Source organism: Notamacropus eugenii, chromosome 6 (assembly GCF_028372415.1).
Source record: "Notamacropus eugenii isolate mMacEug1 chromosome 6, mMacEug1.pri_v2, whole genome shotgun sequence".
Classification (NCBI taxonomy): Eukaryota; Metazoa; Chordata; class Mammalia; order Diprotodontia; family Macropodidae; genus Notamacropus; species Notamacropus eugenii.
This window is the reverse complement of record NC_092877.1, coordinates 105,536,104-105,559,385: the sequence shown is the minus strand read 5'-3', so window position 1 is coordinate 105,559,385 and position 23,282 is coordinate 105,536,104. Positions and strand designations below refer to the sequence as shown.

The window sequence follows — 23,282 nt, the reverse complement described above, 5'->3', positions numbered from 1 at the left end:
AGCTATGAACCTAATGCAAAAGTGTGACCATACACTTCTTGGCTCAAAAACCTTCCATTTCTTCTAGTTGCCTGTGGGATGAAATACGAACTCATTATTTTTAAGGACCTTCATGATCTAGAGACAATCTAACCATCCAGCCATATTTCCCACAATCCCCCTTCATGGAGATCTCATTTCAGACAAAGTATCTAAGGTCATTTGGTTTTTGCCCACCTCCATCCCTTTGTAGAAGACATTCCTGCAATAAGTCCCCTACCCAAGACTGTCTATTGAAATCTTCGATGTCTTGGATTACTTGATCTTCCTAGCTGAAAGGTTTCTTTCCCTCCTGAAATTTTGTTGCACCATTTGACTTGGAAATCTACTTTGTATCAAATTTCTTGGTGTACATATAATAGCTTCTTTTGTAGATGGTAAGCTCCTTGATGGCAAGGACTATGTCTTTTTTTCTTTTTATTTATACTCCTACCACCTGTCACAGAACTTTATGCTTTTAAGGGATGTGAGTTTCATGAGTGTCTGTTGTTGGTATTTTGTCCTTTTGGTAGTAACAGACAAATCACTTTACCTCAGTGGGCTTCGGTTTCCTCATTTATAACATAAGGGGGTGGTAGAATTAGATGTCTCTTACAGTTTCTTCCACAATTTGATTTTATGTATAAAACTGTTAAGAAATGCCTTAGTAACATGTTTTCATATCTATTTAATTGACTTTTAAAAAACTAATATTTTATTAATGCCTTTTCCCCCAATAGTGCCAGTTCTCCCTACCCCTCAGTAGAAAGAAGTGCATTGATTATCATTTCTTTCTGCTTTTTGTTAGCACTATATTTAATAACTGATGATTTTTTTGGATTTATTTTGTATTCTTTTATCTTACTAAAATTATTAATAATTTCAATCCATTTTCACTGATTTTCTAAAGTGTTCTATGCCTGTCTTTGCATATATGTCAGCAAATAGGAGTGCTTTAGTCTTTTGCCAATATTTTAGTCTTTTGCCAAATATTTGCCAATATTTATACTTTCAGTTTTGTTTTCTTGTCACATTGTTATAGCTAGCATTTTTAGAAATATGTGGAATAGTTGTGGGGAAAGGGGGAAATCTGTTTATTCAACCATGTAATGGGAAAGCCTTTAGTATTTTCCCTTTTCAAATAATACTAGCTCTTAGTTTTAGATATATACTTTCCATTATATTAAAGAAGTGCCCTTACATGTCTATATGCTTTCTTAAAACATAAATGAGATTAGTATTTTCTCAAAGTTTTTTCCCAGCTATTGAAATAACCATGTGGATTTCATTATTATTTATGTGGTTGATTATCCTAATTATTTTCCTAATATTGATACACTAGATTTCATTCTTGGTATAATTACACCTTGGTCATGGTGAATTATTTTCCAGCTATTTTGCTGTAGTCTCCTCAAAAAGCTTAAAATTTTTACACCAACATTAATTAGAAAACTTGATCTGTAGAACCCTTTTCCCTCTACTTTGTCTCTCCCTAATTTGGTAATTAAAATCATCTTTGTCATATAAGAGGAGCTCTTTCTCCTGTTCTCTATGAAACCTTGCTCATTCATACTTTCATAATTCTGATTAAAAACTAAATCTTTCCAGACTAATTTCACCTGGCTTTGGTTACTCCAGTGATTTGAATCACCCTTGTCACACACACACTCACACAGTGGCTACCATACATATTTAGGTGCTACCAGCTATTTCTGTTCTAAGTTCAAGGGTATGGGTTCATAAATATTTTTTCAAATGTCTGAGGCACATCCTTAAATTTATAGTACATATTCCACAAGGTGTCTCTTAGTGCATGTGCTAAAGAAAAAAATATTGTATTGAGGTTGTGTTTGGACTGACCGTGTTGGAAATTTCCTGTGTTCTTATGGGTAGCATGTAAATTTCTCTATGGTAGGAACAAATTCTATAGTTTGCTTGTTCTTAATACTTTTCTCAGTACTGTCTATAGTTTCTGTTGCCTTACTTTAAGGAAATCATAACAGAGATGGAGACAGTTCAGAAAATGACAACTAAGATGATCAAAGGAGTGGAAAAGCTCCTGAGTGAAGATAGGCCTCCCTCTCCCCCAATGAAAACAAAACAAAAGTTTCCAGTGGAAAAGACTACAACTGAGAGGAATAGTGATGTAATTTTCTTGAATAGTTAATTGCGTAGAGGAGTTAAGTATAGACTTGATCCTTTAATGGCATAATTCAATTCAATGAGCATTTGTTAATCATCCGTTACCCACTGACCTTGGTGCTGGAGTTATGAAGACAAAACCAAAATAATTCCTTCCCCATAGAAGTTTTGTTTTTCCTAGGGGCATGCAATATGCACAAAGAGGCAGCGTGCCATAGTAGACACACTGAAGCCAGGAAGACCCGGGGTTATGTCCTGACTGATGTATTCTGGTTGTGCAATCCTGAGTAAATCACTAGACCTTTCAGTGCTAAGACAAAATCGTGGAGAAAGGGCTAACCCTTATTGTTAGGAGTTTCCTCACCTGGAAGTTCCTCATAGCAGTGACATCACAAGTCCAGTTTTCATCTCTAATTTCAGAAGAAAGAAGCAAGTCCCAATGAGGTGAAAATTCCCTTGGTAGGTGGCACCTAAGCTGAACCTTGAGATTCTAAGAGGAAGGAAGCTGACAAGGGAGGGCATTCTAGGCATGGAGGTATGGGGACAACCTCTGCAAAGGCACAGAGACAGGAGATGACCCATCAAATTGATAGGACCAGATGGTAGGCCAGTTTGGCTACTTGCAATATAAATTACGTAAAAATATTACTAGAACAATAGAATTTCAGAATCTGAAGGGACCATAAGAGAGTCCAAGCTTGACTTTTTATAGATAAGGCAAGATGGGTAAAGTATCTTGTCAATATATTTTATGGCTTTTAATGCTGGAATTTAAAAATAATGGAACAAAGCCTAGAACCCAGGTTATCTGATTCCCAGTTCAGTGTTCTTTTTCATTATACAATACTGTTCAAACTTGCTTTTTGATCCAAAGCATTTTACATGTTCTATAGCATACACTGCTAAGGTAGAAAGAGCACTGGACTTGTAACCAGAATACTTGTGTTCTACCACTTACTTGCCACCTGGGACCTTTAGACAATTTACACTCCGTGCCCCAGTTTTCTCATCTATAAAATGGAGATAATAATGTTTGTACTCAAGGCAGTTATAAGGATAATGACATATCTGGAGATGACTGGAGTTAAATTAAAAGCAAGCTGTTGTATGTAGGCAGTATGATTATTTTCTAAAATCTTTCTGATACTAATTGCAGTGTGGTGAAGAATCTGCATTCTGGAAGACTATTCCAGGAGAGCATACATTTTGAAAGATCCAACCAAGCTGGAAGAGCTTTGAGCTATGAGGCCCCATATATTTGTTGCCTATCTCCAATAAAATTATAACTGGGTTAGTTAAGGAGTAATGAATTTTTCATTCTTAGCAACTCTCCATCTTTTTACTTAGTCATAGAGGGGTTATGGATTGAAGGAGAGAATGCTCACACCAATGAAAGCACTAGGGAGTTATTGAAGGGCAAGTATTGTTATCCCTATTTTATAGATGAGTAAACTGAAGCTCAGTGATTAAATGACTTGTTTATATCACAGAACTTGTGGGATGGTAAGTCTTCTGCTTCCTAGTCCAGGGGTCTTTTCATCAGACCAAGCTGCTTTTCTACTATATACAGAAAATGTTCTTTTTATAAAAAATTTATTAATTTATTTTCAGTTTTCTACAATCACTTCCATAAGTTTTAAATTTCCTCCCCCTCCTTCCCCTCTCCCTTCCCAAGAGAGCATGCAATCTTATATGGGCTCTACGCATATACATTCTTATTAAATACATTTTCACATTAGTCATGTTGCATAGAAGAATTAAAATGAATGGGAGAAACTATGAGAAAAATCAAAACAAAACATAATACAAGAGAAAACAGTCTTCTTCATTCTGTGTTCTGATTCTATGACACAGAAGGTGTTCCTAAGAAGTTGCTGCTCTATGCAGGAAAAAGTAAAGTTGTGGAACTCATTATGTGGTACTATCTGAAAGCATACATAAGGTCTGGAAGGGATTAAATAAATGTATCAGTGATTTATTCACAGCAACTTATCGAGTGAAACTAGGGGTGTCTTCATCCTTTTGAGTGGATAACTAGGTCCTGACACAAACCACTTCTTGATGCCATTGTCAGAGGAAGAAAACTATGCTGGATGGATCATTGGTTGACCCAATGAAGTATTTCTTAGATTTTTACTTACTTTTTAGAATATTTTATCTGGTCAAGAGAAATTTTTATTTTGGGGGAAATGTAGTTGAAGGAAGCTGAGATGAAACCTGTACTTATACTTTTGAAAAATGCCAGATCCAGATTCAGTAGATTTAGTATTTTTGGACATTTTAACTGTTTTTTTGATCATTTGTGCAGATAATTAATTTAATTATGTGGAAACCAGCTGTTATTATAACTCCCTCCTCCCCTTCCTCAATCCCATATGACTACATAATAGCTAATTTTGTAATGTTGCACAGATACAATCAGGCATCTATTTAGGAGAAAGGGAAAGTCATTAAAATTAGAAGAAAATAATAACTGACATTTATGAATTATTTTGAAATTTGCAACGTGCTTTATGCAGTATATAATCTGAGTCTCCCAATAGCCTGGGAGTTGAATAAGCACAATGGGTATTCTAATCCTCATTTTACCTATGAGGAAACTAAGACTTGGAGTAATCAAGTGATTTTCCTGTAGTCACACAGTTATTAAGTGTCAGAGGCAGGATTTGAACTTAGGTCTTCCTACATCCAGGTCTAGTATTAAATCTACTACCTTGCTGCCTTCTGAAAGCAATTTATCAAGATGAGAATGATACATAAATTGAAGGCAAAAATAAGAGTATAGGACCATAGATTAAGAGCTAGACAGCAACTTAGAGAGCATTTTCTCCAAGCCCCTGATTTTACAGACAAGGACAATGAAGCCCAGAAAAAATTTAGTGATTTGTCCACAGTTACTCAGGTAGCAAATAACAAAGCCAAGATTTGAACTCAGGCCTTCTGACTTTATGGGGAGACTAGGTGGTGAAGTCCATAGACTGTTGGGCCTGAAACCAAGAAGACTCATTTTTCTTAGTTCAAATTCAGCCTCAGATACTTAGCTATGACCCCGGACAAGTCACTTAATCCTGTTTGCCTCAGTTTCCTCATCTGTAAAATGAGCTGTAGAAGGAAATGGCAAACCACTTCAGTATCTTTGCTAAGAAAACCCCAAATGGAGTCAGGAAGAGTCAAGCACAATTGAACAACAATTTCTGACTCTATATCTAGTGGTATTTCCAATATACCACATTTCCCAGTTTGAATTAAATTATTTGCACTTCAAGCAGGGTATCAGCTTGTGCCTGTCTATATATATGCAATGTGAAAGGGAAATTCTCATTGAATAAACTGATTTATTCTCCGATATTCCTCCACTTCTTTGGCATGCATTTCTAGCTCAAATCCTATTAGAGTGAACTGTAACTGCTGAGAAAAATTGTTTTGCTGTTTGTCTTTTCATATACTGTAGAAATAAATAAACTATTGGCTTAGAAATTTTGTCTGGATGCACTGATCTTCATTATAGCAGGATCTGACTTACAATAACTCAGTCTACCCCTTTACCTAGAGTATATGAAATTTCTTCAGTGAATCAAAACATAAAGTCTGTGCTGAGCACTGACTATTGAATAGACTTGGGGAAAAGATTCTATTAATTTCTCTTTGGCAGAAATGAACAGGGTTCACAGATAGGTAGTTATGTATCAATCAATCTTGGAAGATCTTAGAATACTCTAGTCCTGTGTTCTAAAATCAGTGTGTCCATTTTTACAAATTACATCAAATTACATACCAATTACACATTGTATATGTGCCTCCACATTACATCACTCCTAAATCTTCTCAAAACCAGGCAGTCCAAAGTAGAAAAAAAATATTTGGATGACAAAGCATGTAGTCTAATTTGAATGGTATTTGTCTTTGGGAATATTTTCATCATGAATCACAGAATTAAAAGCTGAAATAGACCTTAGAAGATAATTTTCCTGATGAAGAAACAGGTTGAGAGAGATTAAGTGACTTTTCTAAGGTCATATGCATTGTATGCATAGCCAAGCCCAGATATGAACCTTCTAACTCCAAACAGAGTTCTCTTTCTACTAAGCCACACAAGCTTGGATTGGTGATGTGGCTATTGTTTGAGACTAATGAGCACGATTAGCTAACTTCACATGTGACATACTTGAAATGTCACGAGTCAGCTCACAGATTCATAGTTTACAGGTGGTGTCATGGAAGAATGAGTCATTGCCCTGAAGAAGCAGCAAATTGGAATCGTTGGCATCTCAACAAACAGGCTGGAAACAGTTTCAACTTCCTGTTGTAGTTTCTCGGCTATAGCGGTGGCAGCAGCAGCATTTGCTGCAGTAACAGCAAGCAGGTTTTCAAGTGCATAATTTATTTTCTGAGGAAGCATCCCCTTGTGCAGAACTCTTTCCCAGGTTGTTTGCTTTGTACTCACACATCAGCAGAATGAACAATCCATGCCTGCAATGATGCATGTACTGCTACCTCAACGAACCTCTCAAAGATCATGTGAGCTGTCTATTTGAATACCAAAAAACGAAAAAGTCAAGCTGGCTGCTCTGGCCACGTTAGCCATTGAATTCTGAAGTTGCCCAGCAACAATGTAGGTTCTGAATGGATTACTGCTCTTTCAGCTCTCCCATTGCTGTAGTCTATTACTTGGAATAGCAAGAGGGGTAGAAGAACAGACCAAGAAAAGGAATAACAGTTTATTTATCTTGCTCTTCCAGGAACTTCAGAACATAATATTGTATGCTAGTACATTTTGTGAAGTCAGTTGACAATTAATATTTTCTTAATATCACATATGAGAAATCTGAAAAAGTCATATAAGGAAATGGTCACTCAAGGTCTGCTATTTCCAGTCTAACTCTCTTTCCCCTTGATGAAATTTAAAACAAAACAAAACAAAACTTCTTGATCATATTCTCAGTGTCAAATCACTTCGTGTCCTTAGTTGGGTATTAAGGGAAACAGCTCAACTTGTGAAGATTATTTAGAAATTGGGGTAGAAATATATTCTTTTCCTACATTTCCTATTTTTAATTTTTTTTTTACTTTTCCTGCTTATATCTTCACTTCCATACTATCAATTTTTTCTTTACTGTCCTGGATTAATACACTTTATCCTCTCATATCTCTTCTTTTGAACATTTTCCAAAATAACCAAACAAAAGTGAAAAAGAAAAGCAAACCATGAGTACAGCAAGTTCTTTACCATAAGGTAATTTGAGGGTTCAATTTTTCTCGATTCTCCAGAGTTCTTCTCCAGTGGTTTATCAGCCATGAAGTGAGGGCGTTGCACTAGATTACCACTCAGGTCCTTTTCACCTCTAGATATATGATCCTATGATCTTAGTTTGGAAGTGATTTTGGGTTCTTAAATGATATGTTATTGGTTTTGCTTTGAGCTTTTGGAAGCAATCAAGGTTAAGTGACTTGCCCAGGGTCACACAGCTAGTAACTGTGTGAGGCTGAATTTGAACACAGGTTCTCCTGACTCCAGGGCTGGTACTTATCCATTGGGTCACCCTTACTATATTATGTTATTGGAATGCTCTCTGGGAGGTTTTTTATTTTTATTTCATTTTTAACTAGGCCAGCAAGACTTTGTGCAAAGTACTGGTAACAGATTTGGTCTACTTTCCAAAGACTAGCTTAAATAAATATGTAAAAGCTCATCCTCAGTAGATCAGGCACAAGGTCTTTCACCACGGCAAACCATGAAATGATGAGAAATACAAAATGGTCCTCAGTACTGTGCATTAGCTTTTGTTACTGCAATGATTGTGACAGTGTCAGAAAAAGAGGAAGAAGACATGAAGTACATCAGTTTTTAGAGTATCTTTATATGTTAATTTAACTATTCTTACTATAATTGTATGATCTTGTCCAACAAGTGTCAGTGTACTACTGGAGGAATGGAGTCATATTGATATTTTCACTGACTGGAAGGAGTAGTCTCTGCATCAAAGATGGTGACCCTGAGGAGGATGAGTCTAATCAATGACCTGGCTTTCTGAAGGACAAAAACCTGGAGGAAGCGGTTTGGATGGTATAGAGGCAGAGGAAAGTGTCAAATGCCTATTCAGTAGTTCTGCAGATTCCTCCACATTCTGATGCTTAAGTCTCAGCCTTTCAGAGCAATTATCTCCTGCTACTACTTTGTTTCTTCTGTGAGTGTGTGCCTGTAGGTCTCAAATGTGTTAAGCATTTCTTTTGTGAAAAGGATATAAAATCGCTGTCCTCTACCTGATCTACATTGTGTATTGAGTACAAACTGCTGCTTATTTTGGGGGAGACCTTGGATACTTGCCCAACCTAAGCTTTAGGTAATTTCCCCTAGGGTTTCAGGATGGGGGTGTAAAGAGCAAGAAATAATAAGACGAAAGAGCTTGACTAGTGTCTTTTGAAGACAAGTTTCTCCGGGTTTGGAATCCAGTCTAACAACATAGGTTTAGAACTGAGAAGGGCCCCTTCATGATTAGGGAAAAGGTGAGCACCCTGGCTCCCCAAGACCCAGGAGTGATTGGTATTGTTAGATAAGGAAGTTGCAACTAAATGGAAGGATGGCTCCCAGGTTTTACAGGGCAAAAGCAAAGGTGGATATAGGGGAACATGAAAAATATATTGGACAACATGACTGACGTTTAAAATATGAAGAAGTCAAAGGTTTTTAGACTACCTTGAAGCTTCCTACCTTTATATCATGAATACTGCCTTTACATTGGTTATTGTGAATAATATTAAAGAAAATCAAATTTACTATATTATGGTAGGTGGGAAATAATCACCAATGTGGGAGTTATTTCAGAAACAGTTGTCTAAATCTGTTTTTTAACTTGTTGGAACAGAGATCAAAATTAATACCAAGATAAAAGTGAGAATAGAAGTAAGAAGATGCATCTTGCACTTAAAACAGCTCCAATCTGACCTATTTAAGTAAGCTAGGAAGAGCTCTTTACAAGGAAGTTTTGCTCATGTAAATCATTCTTCACAATGAGGCTACAAGAGTATAGAAAGTACTTCAGCCAGCAAAACCTCGTTGTCCTTGCCAGTTGGAGAGTTGTGGCAGCCAAAGGCAGGACTTATTTAGATTGCAAGCTTGCTTGTAAAACCTTACAGAGGAGGATAGTGGGAGGGGAAGATAATGGGCACTATTGCTTTAAAAACAGAGAGGATAGCAGAGGGGAAAGCAAGTTTGCAGAAAGCTTATTAAGAGACCCAGTTAAGCTTTATTATCACAAGGACATTTAAGGATGAGCTTGCTAAGAGACCTGATGAAGCTCTACTACCCCAAGCACATTTAAGAAGAAAACTGGAAAGAGGACAACAGACAGATGAAAAATGGAAATGATCTGTCAAATTTTGATTACAAATGGCTTTCTCCATCAGCGACAGTGATGTAATTAATTTGTGCTCTGATGAACAAATGAATGAGAAGACATTTAGTAAGGGCTTACTTAGCAAAGTACAAAGCAGTGGGCGAAGTGCCAGGAGTAGTGACAAGTCAGACTGTCCTGCTCTCAAGGCGCTAACCTTCTAGAAGGAGAAGACAACACAGAAGAAGGGAAGTCAGATAGAAAGGACTCACAGTCCTTAAGGTATAGCAGAAGAGCAGATGCTAATGCCTCTTCTTTAATGCCATTCCATGGACAAAATCATATCAAATTCTGATGTTTAACCATTTGATGCTGCTGAGGACTTTGGTGGCAAGAACTTTCTTTTCTGGGTTTTTAGTTGTTGTGACTGCCATACCTGTAGAAGGAGTCACCAGGCTGCGTCATCTTCACAGGGGCTGGGCTATAACCACTGCTTTTTCCAAGGCTTTGGGTTCAGGGTCCTGGGGGCTGTGTTGGGGTCAGAGGGGATATGGTACCTCTTCTCTTTCCCTCAGGGTACCTTGATGCTACAGCCAGGTTGGCCTGCTTGCTTTGTGGGTGACAGGTGTTTGCCAGTTGGCCCCTTCTCCTCAGGAGTTGCTCCCTGGAGAATGACCATGAGGGCTGGGCTAGAAGCAGAACTGGCGGTCTGGGATAGGGGGCAGGGTGGGTGCTGCTACTCCCAAGGTCCTTGTGCTTATTTTTAGCATCACAGTTCTCAAATGTGCTACATAAGGAAGCAGAAACTGCATTAAAGAAAACAAGATGGGAAGAGTAGTTAGACCAGACCAAGTATATACTTTGGAGATATGTGCTTCAACTGATGATTTTGAGAGTGTTAGTTAACCTTCAAGATAGTTGAAAGAAAAACATAGAATACTTTGGAAAAATATCACAGTGCTATTTGGGAGAGGGAGAACAAGCACTTAGTGCCAACTATGGACCTGCACTGTGCTATGTGCTTTACAAGTAATCCTCACAATAATCCTATGAAGTCGATGCTGTTATTATCTCCACTTTACAATTAAAGAAACTGAGGCAAACAGAGGTTAATTGATTTACCCAGGATCTCACAGCTAGTAAGTATCTGAGGCTCGATTTGAACTCAAGTCTTCCTGGACCAAGCCCAATACTCTATCTACTTTAGCAACACCAAGATGCCAAAAATAAAGCAATTAAGAAATATTAATAATGATTCACTCATACGTCTTCTTTCCCATTTCTACAAAACTTTTATGAGTATAATGGAATCACATATAGGATGTAACCTTGATAAAAACAGACATTCCTAAATGATATTCTATAACAAATCACATCTTTATAGTCATACAAATGACTGAAAGGTGCAAAAAAAACCAAGATCCCACAGTGTATACTGCTTATTGACTATAAAAAATTTTGATTCAGTAGAGCAAAATACTGTTCTCCTCTAAAATGGTGTTTCCCATGCACGTGTTAAAATCATTAAACAAGATTCCTTGAAAAATGGAAATAGAAGTAACTTTGACTGTTTTTCATTATTAATATCAAGCAAGGAATAAGTCATATTCTTGAAAAAGTGTTTTCCCTAGTCAGAAAGGATTTCTAACACAATGATGAAATGCTCCTGTTGGTGGATGACATTACATTGATTGTTGGGGCAGCTAGTTGGCGCAGTGGATAGAGCACCAGTGCAGGAGTCAGGAGGACCTGAGTTCAAATCTCACCTCAGATACTTGACACTCACTAGCTGTGTGACCTTGGGCAAGTCACTTAACCCCAATTGCCTCATCCTGGGTCATCTCCAGTCATCCTGATGAATATCTGGTTACTAAATTCGGATGGCTCTGGAGGAGAAGTGAGGCTAGTGACCTGCACAACCCTCCCTCACTCAAAAGCAAAGTCAAGCACAAGTCATGTCATCATTTCTCTGATGGCATGGTCTTCTTTGGCAATGAAGGACAAGCACACATTGATTGCTAGAATACTGCAGAGCTCCTTAAAAGACAAGATTCTAGTCTACCTATCCACTCAAGAAAAACTAATTGCAAACATTAAAGCCTATTGTCCCTATGTGTAATTGGAGGAGATTTGAAAGAACTAGTCTGTCAATTCATATTTTTTGACAGACAATGCATATGGCCAATAACTGGGCCCAGAATCAAACAGAAAGAAGAGAATGGGCTAGATTGCATTTAAAAAATTGTACTGTGCTTATAGTGACCTCAAATTTTTAACATCAACATTCTTCTAGTGATGTGATCAAGAATCATTAAATAACACAGTCTACAGAAAATCAAAATTGTGGACCCCCAAAAGGCAATGAAAAGATAAGACTTGGGCCTGAGTAAACCAAAGCATATTGCCAAATGAGAGTCATGCACAAGCATTAACTATGAGTGATATTATCAAACTGATTTATGATCAGAAGGATAGGTAAACTGTGCATGTAAATGAAATGAGAGATAACTGATGAATGTTCTGAATGCTGCATTAGCACCTGCATAATACTGAGATACTTGGAGAGAAGCCTGTAGCTGCATACCATGTGTAACTCCTTTGGAAGTCATCTGGCAGGACAGGAACACAGAATGAACATATATTCAGATGGGTTGAAATTTGAACCACGGGAAGAATTGTCCATATCAATGAGATTGTACAGCTATCAAAAAATGGCAATATTTTCCTCAATACTTTTCACTCTCTGATGGTGTTAGTTTAGCTTTCAACTGAAACTTCTCTAAAAAGTTACCAGTATCTCCTATTTTCCATATCTTTTTTTCAGTCCACACACTTCTTGACCTCTCCAAAGCATGTGACATTGCTGGCAAGTGCTCTCCTCCTGTATACTTTCTCCTCTGAGCTTCTATGACACTCCTCTCCCTTGGCTCTCTCTGTCTGCCTGTCTGATTGCTCCTTCTCAGTTTCCTTTGCTGGTTAATGATCCATGTTATGCCTACTAACTATGGATGGATTCCAAGGCTCTGTCTTGGCCCTTTTATCACTGTACTCTCTCATTTGTTGATCTTATCAACTCCCATAAATTCAATTATTATCTCTCCAGATGATGTCCAAATTTACATATCCAGACTTAAGCCTTTTCCTAACCTCTAGTCCTATATCACCGATTATTAGATATTTAGAACTAGAGATTCTGATTACAAGTCATTCAAAGTTTGACGTAGACAAAAGAGAATTCATTATCCATCTCCCCAGACTCAATCCTTTTCTAAAGTTCCTTCTCACTATCAAGAGTACCACCATCCTTCCAGTAACCCAACTTCAAAAAGCCAGGGTCATCCTCAACTTCTTACTCTCACTGATCCAATGTATCAAGTTAATAGTTAAATCTTGTAGTTTGTTTTTCCCCACAGTATCTCTGAGATGCCTCCTTCTTGCCATTTAAGAACTACCACTATAGTTCAAGTCCTAATAATCTTTAACCCAGATTACTGCAATAATATTCCAATTGGTCTCCCTGTTTCTAGTCTCTCCCCACTCCACCCCATCATCCACATAACTCCCAATATGATTTTCCTACAGCAAATTCTGACTAAATCACCCTCCATTCTTAATAAACTGCAATGGCTCCCTACTACCTCTAGGATAAAATATAAGCTCTTTTTGGAATCTTTACCTGGTCTTTTACCTCTCCAGTTTCCTTGTACATCACTCTTCTCTACACACTCTGTGGTCTAGACATTCTGCCCTAATTGCTGCTTCTCACACAAGATGCTTCATCTCCCATCTCCTTGTCTTTGCACTGGATGTCCCCATACCTGGAATACTCTCTCTTTTTACCTCTCTCTGTTAAGAGTCGCTGGTTTCCTTTAAGAATAAGATCAAGTACCACCTTGTTCAGGAGGCCTCTCCTGGTCCCTTCAGTTGCTAGGACTATACCATCCAAGGTTATCTTGTTTCAACTTTCTATGGATCTTGTATATACTTTTTTACATGCATGTTATTTCTACCAGTTGAATGCAAGCTCCTTGAGAAAAGGGGCTGTTTCATTTCTGTTTTTTTACCCCCAGTGCCTCAAATGGTTCATGAACTATTTTTCTGGTCCAGACCTGGTCTAGGCTAGTCTGGGGGTTCAGGCTTGGAGGAGAGATACAGAGAGAGAGAAACAGAGAGAGAGAGAGAGAGAGAGAGAGAGAGAGAGAGAGAGAGAGAGAGAGGTCTAGACTGTATAACAATTAACAAAAAAGTTTACTTAACAACAGCATAGAAAAGTGATACAGCAAAGATATGGCATTAATTCACTTAGCTTCAGCTACCTGCATCTCCATGTTTGCCCCAGTAGTGTCCTCCATGAGCAGGGCTTTTTATGCCTCAGGTGACCAGGAAGCTAGTCAGTGGTTTGGGCCTTAGTCCTTTGAATTAATCAAGTCTCAAGGATGGCTTCATTGTCTTTTCATGGAAAAACTAGCTTAGGTGTCAAGGATATTGCTCCTACCACATACATAATAGGTTGGTATTAGTTATCATCTCAGCAACACAATATACATGTTATGCAATGGCTTGGAAAATCCATACATCACCCTAATAACCTAACTTATTATCAGGAGTGACCTAACACTGGAGAAAACATACAAAATAATTTTTTGCTATACTCAAAAGTAGCTCACTATGGAAAGTTGCTTGTGATACAATGGATCATTCAGTGAGTTGGAAAGGTAACTTCTAGAACTAGAAAGGTCCATCTCAGGATAGCTGTTCAGTCCTCTATGCTTAGGGAAAGAAACACAAAGCTGAAGAAGCAGCCAGGGACTTCAGATTCAGTTTTAGGCCCAGATTTTTCTTGCTACTATCCTAAATTTTTGTAGACCTTCTTCCCTTTCTGGAACCAGGGGAACCTTCCTTTATCTGCTGCCACAGATAAAAGTCAAGGGGTAACTATAGAACTTAGTGCTGGTATCTTTCAGGCACCACTTAGCCAGTCCCACACCATTCATACTTGGATACATTGGTTACAGCAAATGGAGAAATTTTGAATGCTGTGGATAAGTTCACCTACTTTGGGAGTATATTTTCCAGTAATATATACATAGATGATGAGGTTGATGCATGCATCAACATAGCTAGCTCAGGGTTTGGAGGCTCTGAAAGTGTAGGAGAAAAGAGGTATTAGGGCTGCCTACCAAACTGAAGGTCTACAGAGCTGTTGTGCTGGCCTCATTGTTGTATGCCTATGAAATCCAGTCAGTCTACCAGTACTATGCCAGAAAATTAAGTTGCTTCCATTTGAATTGTCTTAGGAAGATTCTGAAGACCACTTGGCAAGATAAGGTACCAGGCACTGAGGTCCTGTCTGGAGCTCAACTGCCAAGCATTCAAACCCTGCTGCAGAGCACAACTCTGATGGACGGTCACGCTATTCGAATGCCAAATGTATCTTTGCCTAAAACACTATTTTATGGAGAAATAATTCAAGTGCTCACAGAGAGGTCAAAAAGGCAATACAAAGACACTCTTAGGGTCTCTCTGAAGAACTTTGGTATCAGTTGTGAGGCATGGGAAACACTGGCACAAGACTGCCTCACATGGTGTGTCTGCATCAAAGAAGTTGCTATGTTCTATGAGCAAAGCAGAACTGCACTAGCTAGATTTGAACTAGAATTGCAAAGGAAACAAATTTAGAGACATCTCCTTCCCAAATACTCATATGGACTATTTGTGCTCAGTCTCTAGTGGAGGCTTCTGAGTTCATATTGGCTTGATCTGCCACAGTCAGACATACTGCACATTGACCCCCAACATCACGACGTCATTTCAGTGCTCTGCAATTATGAAGAACAAAATGAGAGAATGATCATTATTTCCTGGTATTGTTGCTTACCTATTCCCACATATATTCTTGTGGGCAAGCATCTCAGTGACAAGACATTGACATACAGTATGGAGAGACAGATTAAATGAGGGTGTGTCAGTAAGAAATGGGAATCTTATTTCTGGTACAGCATCAGCGAGGGATTTCTGGCTGAACAGTGGAAACAGAAAAGGGAGCATAAGGCAAAGGAAAACAGGAGGAACTTGAGCTCCCATGTTGGACATCTAAGCTGGAACCTATGTGCTATTACTACTTAAGGTCAGAATCATATTAATAAGGACATATTTATATGATTCTTTGAAGTTTATAAATGTGCGTTCCTTACAACTTTGTGAGGTATATATTGAAAACATTGTTATACTCATTTTATAGATGAGGAAACTGATTTGACCAAGGCTATTCAATTAATTTCAGAGCTGAGACTGAAACTCAAGTCTCTCCTGACTTCAAGTTTGGTGCTCTTCCATTATATATTATTGCCTCTCTGGCCAGAAAGTCTGGGTGCAATAGTTGGATAGCCTCATCTTCCCTACAAAGCTCTTCTAGGTTGTGAAGCAGAATTCGCACAGCCTTAAGCACTTTCCACCTTTGTGCCAATGGAAAAGTGCCTAAAGTTCATGTTTATGTAGGGGTGAGGAACCTGCAGCCTCAAGGTCACATGTAGCTCTCTATTCATAGAATAAAGAATAAATTCAATTTGTTCTGTGAAGTTTAGATTCAGTCAAAGGATCACATTTGAGGACCTAGAGAGCCAAAAGTGGCCTTGAGCCTGCAGGTTCCCACCCCGACTTAGAGGATCTTGGGGTTGCAGATAGTGGGTAGGGGACTCCCAAAAAGTCACCCTTAAGTTCTGTCTAATCTGGGACATTCATAGAAGCCCAGACCCTTTCAAGATGCAGAAATGAGAATGAAAAAGACTTTGAGTTGAGCCTGGTGATGAACTGCTAACCACAAGCAAAATGGCTTCTCAAGCTATACTGGGAGACAGAGGAAAATGAAGGACTGTCTAGGACCACTGATAATCAATAATAATGGTCAATAACAATGGCAGAAAGAAGGTAGAACTACTTAAACTCTTCTTGTGCCATACTTGAAGTACAAATAATGATATTCTTGGTGGCTTAGGAACCTACTAACACCAGGCTAAATTCTACGAGGGGTTAGAAGGTAAGTTTTCTCTCCCCCATATTTAGTAGCATATGTATCCCAAGGTCTTGAACTGCCCAAAGTGCAAATGGAGGATTCATAAAATCAGTCAGGGAAGAACTATGATTAATCCCCCTTATACTTAACATTGATTGTGCCCTTCAGAACATAAAGGAAAAGTACAGTATATATTTTTTTAAAATCTATCATGTGGCTAGGTAAGCATGACACTGTGGAAAATCCCATGAAGTTGTCTTACCTATTTTGATGCAACTTAAAGGACAACCAAGTTATAAAAAGTATAAAATAATGCAATTTCTCTGCCCTTAAAAAAATCTGGTCATTTTTCCTTTTGCCTCTTTGAATTTAATATCTATTATTTATGATGACAACAGCAAATAAGTAAGAAGGATTGATGGCTACTATACTGAATGGCAGAGTCAGAATCTAAAAAAGATCTTTACTGACTAGAATATCAAGGTGAATTGCATAAAATAAAATCTAACAGGGATAAACATAAAGGCTTATCCCTGGATCCAAGAAGTTAACTTATTAAGCATCAAATAAGAAAGACATTGTTAGATAGCCATAAACCTGACAAAAATCTGAGAATTTAAGCTCAGTATGAGTCAATAGTGTGATATGGTAGCTACTGTCTTGGAATTCATTAAGAATAAAAATAAGGAGGAGATAGTTCTACTGTATCCTACTCTGATAAAGTCACATCTGGGATATAGGGATCAGTTTTAGGTATTATATTTTAGAAAAGAAGCTTATAAGTAAGAGTACCCTGAAGAGGGAACCAGGATGGTGAAAGACCTCAAGTTTATTCCATGTGAGAATTAGTTGAAGGAATGTGGGATGGTTAGCCTGGAGAAGGGAAGGCTGGAGGTAGGAAATAAAAGCATTTATGTGCACCAGCTAGGTATCACAGTGGATAGAATGCTGGGCCTGGAGTCAGTAAGACTTATATTCTTGAGTTCAAATCTGGCCTCAGATGCTAACTAGCTGTTTGACCCCAGACAAGTCACTTAACTCTGCTTCAGTTCCCCATCCATAAAACGAGCTGGAGATGAAAATGGCACTCCAGTATCTTTGCCAAGAAAACCCCAAATGGGATCTCGAAGAGGTAGAAACCACTGGAATCATTGGATAACAGCAACAAAACAGGTGCTAGGGGACGAGGAGTTGGTTTTTGACTAGCTGATTCCTCCCGTCTTCTCCCCTTTACCCCCCTCCTCCATGTAACTAAAGAAAAGGGCAGATGATAAGATGTTTAAGTGGTATTTAACGAACGTGCAGCTATCTTTTTATGAAGTCTGAACATTTGTCTTTCATTGAATTAGAAAGGATATTAGCCAGGTAATAATTTGTCATGTCCCTGATGGTCCCCGAAAAGACTAAAGCTCACTAAATGAGTTTTAAGACAGGAACACTTATAGGGAGAAGACCCCTTTTGTCTAAGCCAGCTGGGGGATTAAGAGGATATTCTCCACCCTTTAATGGCAAAGACATTTAGCAGTAGAGCTATTTGCCCAGTAAGAGACATTCTATATAGTAATTCAAGAGTTTGTCAGGAAGAGAGAGTTATAGACAAAGTAGAAGAAGAAGAAACATAATCTCTCTGGACAGCCAGCTAGATGAATAGGGAGAGGTAGTCATTTGAGGATGGGAGCAGCTCCAAGGAATATGACTCCTGACAAGAGGAAGATAGTCAACTGTGAACTCAAGGGAGGACAAACAATTCATGGCAAACCACACTGGGGATGTGAGGAGGATTTCATGTTAAGAGAAATTATATTGGGTCTCCTAGTACTGGAAGTGTGAGTTGACTTGGCCACATTTGTTTCCTACATGTGTGCCTTACTTCCATTTTTTCAAAGTATATGCCATTCTTCCCACAGACACTGTCTATATTTATTATAGGAGCATGTGCTTACATCCTGGATTTATTGTGGGAGGGAGGGAATGTTTTATATTTAGTACTCTTACTATCCCATCTAAGTAAAATGTCCTTGCTTTATGTCTACTGGCTGACTATTAAAGGCAAGAGCACCAGTGAAGGCACATGAACTATTGGATACCAAGAACTTGGGAGTAATAACCACCTTCTGGGTACCAAACCTATGAATGAGAGTACTCAGAGGATATATTGCAACTACCTGTAAGTACGTGAAAGGCTATCATGTGGAAGAGGGTTCATGGGTTTTTGCTGTTGTTTTTAATCCTAGAGTGCAAGAAATAGGAGAAAGAAGCAGAAGTTGCAAAGAAGCAAATTTAGACTTGGTAAGGAAAACCTTCTTAACAATTAAAGATACCTCAAAGTGGAGGGGGCTCTCAGGAAGCAGTGGGTTCCCTTTCCCTGAGGGTTTTAGGGAAAAACTGGGAGTATCACTTGTTGAATGTGTTATAACAAAAATTTCTTTTAGGTGAGGGTTGAATTAGATGACTACTGATGTCTTTTCCAGTTCTCAAATTTCATGATTTACTAAGCCTTTACTATGTTTCCATAAGACACTCTCCCTGCCTTTATATAGTTTTCATTTTCACTATTGGGGCAAGACCCAAATACACATATCCAGGCATAGAAAAAATGCTATGATAAGTCCTTGGGGAGAAAGTGATTAAAGATGGGAAGATACGAAGGAGCTGGCACCCGAGTTTGCCCAGACAACTCATTATTTTCCACGAGCTGCACTTTTCCCCTTCCCCTTGCTTTTTTAGCTTTCTTTTGTATGTGATCTTACCCCACTAGATTGTAAACTCCTTAAGGACAGAAACTTGTCTTTTTCTTATTTGTATCCCTAGCACTTAGCAGAATGCCTAGCACATAGTAGACAATAAATATTTATTGTATTGTATTGCTTCAAGGGATGGATAGGAATTCTTAGGTGAAAAGGGGCAAGGAAGATTAGCCTATATCATGGGAAAAGGTCTGGGTTCCTCTTTATTGAAGTGTTAAGTTTTAAAGAAGACTTTTAAGAGAATTCAGTAATCTTTGTATCTGAAGACCTACATTTAAAATGTTTGTGACATTCAGGGTATCTTCATAGATAACTATGGGAAACCAGGATTTTCTCCAGGGATTTTGTAAATGTAAGGATAGATTGCAAATATGATGCATTGTGGATATGGTCCAGTACTTGATATGTGATTTTTTTTTTAAATAGGCAAGTCCTTTTATTCTTGGTAGTAGAATATTTGCAGCAAATACCAGGTTTCTGAAAAGGTTAAGTATCCATAACAAAGCAAGTGAGGACATAAGATTATAACATGCACAGAAGGCTTTTCCCTTCATCTCATGAGAGAGGGAGATGTTTATTTCTAACCTAGATATTTCTACTACTATTGTTGCTGAACAGACAACAGGGCATCAAAGTTCAGGGTCCACAGTCCATAGTCATAGAATTCTACCTCCATGAGCACAGATTAGTCTCTGTGTCTCCAAGAGCTGCCATAGGTGGCAGGGAGAGCTCACCAGTGCTTGTACAAGTAGAGGACATAAAGGTCACACAGAATCAGACTGGTCCGATGCAGTTTAGATATCTCTTCCCAAGTGCATCCCCTAGGCACAGAGTTAGGTTAAACCTAATGTCTGCCTTCTTCCTCTAGTTCCCTTTGTTTGGGGTTCTTACCTGCTTCCAGCTTTATCTTGTTAGTGTGCAAGATAAAGTGTTATAAGAATTTTTTTCAAGTCATGTAATACAAATAATTCTAGTTCTATTACACGGTAACATATGTCATGGTAGATGCATGTTCTACCTTCATCTAAATTTTAACTCTCTTCTCAAAAGTAAGATCCCTAACCGCACATGGACAAAAAGACTCTTCAAAGTAGGCACCTCCCTCCCTCTGTTTACTCATTTATAAAACGGGAAACCATTCTTTCTTTAATATGCCTTGAGATAGTCTAAAGTGGGGGAGAGAAAAGGCTAGAGTAATATCTGCTTTCCTCAGCCCTGAACTTCCTGGATTTTATGCAGTGACAGATGCTCTGGTAACCACAAAGAATGATCTAGTATAAAAGCGTTTGTGCAACTGAAAGTGTTCTTTCTTCATCCTTCTTTGACTCCTTCCTCCATAAAATTATTTTTATTTATTTTGTACATATTTTCAAATTTGCTAATTTGTGTAATTGCTGCTTTCCTCAGCAAAATGCAAATTGCTTGTGAGAAGACTATCTCCTTTGCCTTCATAGCATTACCTCCTACCACATGCCCAACACATAGGAGGGCCCTTGATAAACACTGGAATTGAACCAAATGGAATCTGATTGACCATTCACTATGGGGATTGTGTATAATCAGGAAGGAAGCCACATCAACAGGTTTTAGCAGCATAGAGGATAAGAAGCAGCAGCCAAAGATAAACACTTCTATTTCTATTCTTACAGACAGCAGGATCCACAGATGATTTCAGGACAGCATTGGCAGCTTTGATGCATTCATTCATGGAGGAATCAGATCAAGCCTGGATCGATGCCACAGCCTTTCTTTCCAGGAGTTCCCATTCTTCTCTCTGATCCCAACTAGAACTATGCATCCACAGCACAGCCAAAATAGTGGCCCATCTTGGGACATCTTTACCCTGGTCAGGCAATGCAGCCAACACACTCTGAACATTCATACCCAGAACTGAGGTTGGCGCTTCATCCAGTTCCCAGGAACCATCTGCCTTTTGGAGGAGGGAAATCAGCTGCACAAGTAGAGACTCTGGAGGGGATGAGTCTCTGGCACATATCATTATGGAAGAATTTGAGTCACAAAGACAGCTATCATTCCAGTCATCAAGTTCACATTCATCATCACATGCTCCTAAGGTGTTAGATATCGGAGATGCAACACATGAACATAAAAAGGGAGGAGGAGATACTGAACCACTTGTACTTCCTACACAATGTTGCAAACCTGAGACCATGATATAAAAGCCAATGGACTATCCCTCCAAGTTAGAGGCCCCTAAATGGGCTGAGTGAGCTTCTTATTGATGGCAATGTGAGCAGCATGAGAAAAGACAACTTCTGACTGAAGGCTAACATCCACACTCTTCTCTTTGGCAGCATCCTGTAAGTTTCCAACAAGGGTCTGGATCAAGGACTTGGTAGCCAGGTGGTGAATGGTAAATTTGTCATCTGCTTTGGGATCCAGGGAGAATAGTACTGTGTTTCTGAAGTCATCATCTTCGAGTGTGTAGTGAAGACATACCTCACCTGCTGCCTCTTTAGATGCTTTTGTCCCTTTCAGCTGGGCATAGACAATTAACCTCTGATCCCAGAAGATGACGTAGGAGCTGAAGAGAGCAAGGTAGCCTCCAGCCCAGGGGACAGAGTCCAGATCAGGGAGACACCCTGTACAACTAGTGCAGGGCCCTCATTAGGGACCAGAGGGACTTGGGCTGCATTCTATCTCTGCCTGTGATGAATTCTGCAGTGCCCTCAGCTGCCCAATCAATGTCTTTAATAAGGCTGGTGGAAGCCCCTTCTCCAATTCCAAAAAAGAAACACCTATGATTCTAGTTATGGCATTGAACTTCAGCAAAGTTCATTCATGTATCACAAACTTCTCCATCTGTGAAGACAAAGAGCTGCCAAGGGTGATCTGGTCTGCAGGACTTACTATAAATGTCCTTCAGTGGCTCTAAGATTTCAGTCCCTCCCAGGTTAGCTTCTAGAGCTTTTACTCTCTGCTTAGCTTTCTCCAAGGACTGCTGTGTATACTCCACACTCTCTGGAAAGAATGACTCAAAGGATGATCCAAATCCAAAAACAGCCAAGGGGCAAACTCTTCAGCAGTAGAATCAGTTTCCTTGGTACTATCTATGCGCAACTGGGCACCTTCTTTGCCATTCATTTCAGAGGACATACTCCCTGAGCAGTCCATGAGGAAGATATATTTACCAGTGCATTCTTCTCAAGACTCGGGGATGCTAGGGTAGAAATTCACCATCACAGCTGGATCTCCCATCTGGGAACTTGGTTTGGCATCAGCCTGGGTCAGTTCCACAGAGTCACTGGGTGTGTTCACTTTCCTGCAGTAAACCAAAATCTCAACATCTCGATCAAACTGATGCCCTTAAGCCAAGGAAACCTGGGTAACCATCTTGTCATCTTCCAAGTACTGCAGAGGACTCAGAGGACAGTTGGACTGGATCTTTTTAATGCCATTGGGAGAGTAGATATTGGCACTGACACTAAATATGTAGGACAGCTCCTTGTCAGGAACCCAAGGGATTTGAAAGGTGACGTCAGCCTCAGCTGACTCTGTCAGGAGATAGTGTAGATTCAATATGGTTGACAGGACAAATTGAACAGCCACATCTGCCTCCAGGGACAGTTCCTAAACATAGCTCAGAGTGACAACAGTCTTCTGGTCAGGGGGCAGATTTCCTAGATTGTAGCTGAAGATGTCACCAGAGCTGCTATCCTGCTCCAGAAGGAAGGCTTGCTGACCTTGGGAGATGGCATTCTTATAATTCTCCTGGGCCTGCTGATTCTCTTGTATTTCTGCAACTATACTCTTCACATCCACCAGAGCCTGGAAGCTATAAACAGCAGAATCTTTATCCATGCAGAACACAAAGAATGCTTCCACAGGATGTGCTTCCTCAGTCTTGTAGTCCAGGGTTGCAGACACATCTGCCACAAACTCACAGATAGACACAGCCACTGAGATGCTCTTAAGAGGCACTAGATGCTTGGAGGGGGTGAAAAGACTACAAGGGAATTCCATAGTGAAACTACTCAGTACTTACTGCTTGCAAATTTTGCTGCAAAGTGA

The 23,282-nt window shown here is 39.1% G+C and overlaps 2 pseudogenes; both read right to left on the bottom strand.

Moving 5' to 3' along the window:
• Positions 1-6,863: 6,863 nt before the first annotated feature.
• On the bottom strand, positions 6,864-21,423 carry LOC140511619 (von Willebrand factor A domain-containing protein 5A-like; annotated as a pseudogene).
• On the bottom strand, positions 6,864-23,234 carry LOC140511618 (von Willebrand factor A domain-containing protein 5A pseudogene; annotated as a pseudogene).
• Between the last annotated feature and the right edge of the window lie 48 nt (positions 23,235-23,282).